Here is a 4,837-nt window from a genome sequence, read left to right as displayed (position 1 = left end):
AATAAGAGAATTATATAATAAGTTATGCGAAAATTTGCCAATGATCAATGCAAATATTCGAATTTGACATAATGATTCAAATATACAGTGAAGGAAATTTGATTTCCGACGGAAGATAAATATGGAAGAATAAGATTAAATTACCATGCAATATAAAATCTAGATAAAATTTTAAATATATAATGGCCTAAGGATAGAATCTAAACGATTAATTCCCATTCCCTAATAGAAGAGGATCATTATGACAAATTAATAACTACTTACTAGTCAGACAAATGGATAAGAAATCAATATTTATCATGATTATAGGCGATTATTGCTTAGACGAATTTATTATAGTATACCTTAATAATATTATTATCTACTTAATAAGTAAGGAAGAGTATAAGGAACACATTAAATGGGTTTTAAAGAGATTATAGGAAAAACAGATACTAGTAGTAATTAAAAAATATAAATTCTTTACTAAAAAGATAGATTTTGTTGGATTTATTATTAAACTAGGCTAACTTAGTATAGATTTAAAGAAGATTAAGGCTATAGTAAATTAGNAAGAACTAGAGAATATTATATAGTTAAGGTTATTTCTAGGGTTTTGCAATTACTGCAAAAGGTTTATAGCTTAATAGTTAAAGAATATTAAGCTATTTATAAGGTTAATAAAGAAAGAAGAACCTTAGGTATAAGGAGAAGAGTAGAGGAAACTATTTAAGGAGGTTAAGAAGTTATTTACTTAAGACCTAATTCTTAAAATTTACTAACTAAAACTAGAGACAGTGGTTAAAATAAATATATTAGACTTTGCACTAGGGGTATACTTTCTATAGAAATATAAGAATAGATGGCACCTAGTAGTATATTATAATTAAAAGATAACACTACTAGAACTAAACTATAACATTTATAATAAAGAGTTGTTAGGTATAGTTATAGTACTTTAAGAATAAAGGGCATTCTTATAAGGCATAGAGAAGCTATTTATAGTTAAGACGGATTATAAAAACCTAATAGAGTTCCTAATAACGAAAGAACTTAACTAAAGGTAGGTTAGATAGGCAGAGATACTTATAAAATACTATTTTAAGATTTAGTATACTAAGGGTACAAATAATACACAAGTAAATGCTTTAAGTAAAAAGGCTAAACTATAAAATAATAAAAAGCCATTAGGGGCTTTGCTGTAAAAAAATATAGACGGATTAATTGGATATAATTATCCAAAAATCGTAGTAATAAGAGAAATTAGTTAAACCTATAAGGTACTAAAGAGTATATAATTATAAAAGATCTAAAATATATAGGTAGAGGATATAAACTTAAAGCAGTATAAAAATTAAAAAGTAATATACGTGCCTAGAAATATTATAAAAGAATTTATTAAGTTATTTTATAAGGAAGTAACTTAAGGATATAATAGGGCCATGGGCTTAGTATTAAGACTTTAGGAGAAGTATATTATTAATAAAATCTAGGGACTAGTAAGATAAGTTATAAAGAAATATCTAGATTATTAAAGAAATAAATTNATAAGGTATAAGCTATATAGAGGGCTACAACCTATTAAAATACTAGAGAGACTATAGGAGGTTATATTATAGGACTTTATTATAAAGTTACTAAAGTTAAAAGATCTTATTACCGGATAAGATTATAATATAATTTTAGTAATAGTAGATAAGCTAATAAAGTAGGGATACTTTTTAACATATATAGAAGAAATCTTAGCGGAGGATATTGCTAGAATTTATATTAAAGAAGTATTTGTAAGATATAGAGCACTAAGTAAGATTATATTAGATAGAGATCTAAGATTTATAGTAGTATTTTAGGAGGTATTCTTAGTAAAATAAGGGGTTTAAGTAGTAACTTCTTCTGTATATTATCCGCAAATAGACAGTTAAACGGAAAGATTAAATTAGACACTAGAATAGTATTTAAGGCACTATATTAATTATATATAGAATAATTAGGTATTATTATTACTAATTATATAGTTCGCATATAATGCGACACCTTAAGAAGGAATAAAAGCATTACTATTTAAAGCAAATTACGGATATAAGCTAAGAATATTATTATCGCTATATTAAGTAAAGAAAATAAGTAGCATAACTAAGTAAAGAATAGAGATATTAATAAATTTTTATAGAAACCTTATAGAAACAGCTAAGGTAGTATAATAAAGAATAAAAAAGTACTATAATACTAAGAGATCTAAGGGACTAGATCTTAAGGAGGGAGATAAAGTATAGCTACTATATAAAATTTTTAAGAGTTAACGACTAAGTAAGAAGTTAAACTATGTTAGACTAAGACCTTTTAAAATTATAGAGAAAATTTCACTAGTTATATTTAAGTTAAAACTACTAGCTAAGATAAAGATCTACCCTATATAGCATATTATAATGCTAGAGCTAGTATATAGGAATATTAAGCTATTAGCCTACAAAGTAGACACGTATAGAGGATAAGAAGAAGATAAATAGTAAGTTTTAAAGATCGTTAGTTATAAGGATATTAACAATAAAATATAGTATAAAGTTAAGTAGATAGGCTATAATAAGACTACCTAGAAGCTACTAAAGAATTTAAAAAATGCTATAGAAAAGGTATATGAGTATTAGAAGAGAAAAGGTTGGGTAATATTAATAAAGAAAAATCGCTAAAGAATAAGTTACCTAAAGGGGACCTAGGAAGAACGATTGCCGAACTACTTAAAGTTATTTCCTTTTTTATTAAAGGAGAATCCGTTCTTTTATCGCTAAGTTTCTACTCCTTAGAGTAAACCTTCTTATAAACTTTCTTAAGACGAAGGAAATAAGTATAAGCATTTCAGCGAGCCTTAAGGGTATAACGCTCTTTATTATGGATATAAGCTAAATAAAGCTTATTATTATACTAGAGTTAATAAATCTTAGCTAGCGCTTCTAACAATTTATTATTAAGCTTTATAGTAATAAACTAAACATGAGACCCTATAATAAATTACTTAAGGAACTTAAAGACTATTAAGAGTTATAGGACGTATATACTTAGCGTTAGAGACGGAATAAATATTATAGGAAAACCGCATATTTGCTCGCGTATACTTAGTATAGGAGGACGGTTGTTAGTTAATAGGTAACGCAATTATAATATAAATTAACCCCTCTTTTGCGTAATAAAAATAGGAAGGTATAATCTTACCTAGCGATAATATAACGGCTATAGTATAAGACTGGAGCTTAGCTAAGGTAAAAGGAGTAGTCTTAGGTATAATAAGTAACGATATTAACCAAATTAATTAGACGGATATTACACCTCTAGTAAACAACTTAGAGATATTAGGAATCTTTAAGGACGAAGATAAAAAGGAGGGAGATGGTATTACGGACGCTTTAAGTACAATATTATAACTACTTAAAGAAGAGTTAGAAGAAGCTAGTTAGTTAATAAAAGTATAGTCTAGAATAGAGCCGGTAGAACTATGTAATAAGAAATAGTAACTAAGGTTATATAAGGAGCTCTATAAGCTTTATAAGCTTTATAAGGAATGTCTTACGTACCTTATATACCTTACGTATATTATATACAAAAAAGATTTTATAGGAGTACGGTTATATATTTAAGGACCCTCAGTCCCTACCTAGATAGTTTCTTCCTTATAGTAATTCTTAAAATATAATTAGAGTTAATCTATTAGGCAACCACTTTACCAGTTATTATTACGTTATTAACTTCCTGCATTACCTATATACCCGGCCCATTAATGAGTTTACCGTAGTTCTTACTACAAGGCTTTGTTATAATAAAGAAAACAACTATAAAAACCTAGAAGTTAAGGATTAAGTAATTATAGGACTAAGGACTATAGGCTAAACTAAGGATCTTAATAGCAGAAGACGTTTAAGCGGACTCTATAGTAAAAGTAATAGTTTAAAGACGGAGCTTATATAAATTATAGAAAATAGGATTATTTTGCTACAGACTATAGAATTAGTTAGAGTTACTATATAGTAAAGAAAACTAGACTAATAGTATATAACACACACGTATAGAGGGATAATAGTGTACTATAAGGAATAACAGAATGTTTAATTAGAAGTTTTATATTTTGTTATAATAACGTATACTAAGTTTATAAAGACGTTAAGTATAGCGTAAGCTATAAGCTATAAGAGCCAGAGTTAAAAGGACTTAAAGGAATTATAGAGTTAGATAAAGAATAAGATTAACTCTATAAGCTAAATTAAGATCTTATAATAACGTGCGGATAAAAATTAGTAATAATAATAATGGAGTTAAAGTACTTATTAATTAACAGTAATAAGGCAGAAAAAGAAACTAACCAGGGGTATTTAAACTTTAATAACGTAATAGAAGTAGAGACTAAAACCGCTATAGAGTAAGGTTTAGTAATGGGTATTATAATACTATTAGATACGGCATCTATCGCTTTATAAAATAGAAGGAGTAATATTTAAAAACGATTAAGTAAGTAGACGACTACTAGTGCTAGTTTCCACTTAATAAAGGCAAAAGGCTAAAGGCTTAAGATTTTTAAGACAAGATAAAAGATAATTAAAATTCTTAAGATAAAATAAGGTATGCTTAGGGACCTATAATAAATAATAACCGATAAAGTAGAGTAATAGCTTAGTTTAGTAATATATAAATAAGCTTAGGATAAAGTTTCCTAAAGGTATAAGATTCTTAAAGTAAAATAAGTAAGATTTAAGACTTTTAAGATAAAATAAGAACACTAGTAAAGCCTAGTTAAACTAAGGCTAGAGTATAGCTTAAGAAAAAAGCAAGCTTAGGATTAAAGAATTTAAAGAACTAAGAATGTAGAGTATAA

The sequence above is a fragment of the Cenococcum geophilum genome (assembly GCF_001692895.1).
Source record: "Cenococcum geophilum 1.58 unplaced genomic scaffold K441scaffold_6, whole genome shotgun sequence".
NCBI lineage: Eukaryota > Fungi > Ascomycota > Dothideomycetes > Gloniales > Gloniaceae > Cenococcum > Cenococcum geophilum.
This window is presented reverse-complemented; position numbering follows the sequence as displayed.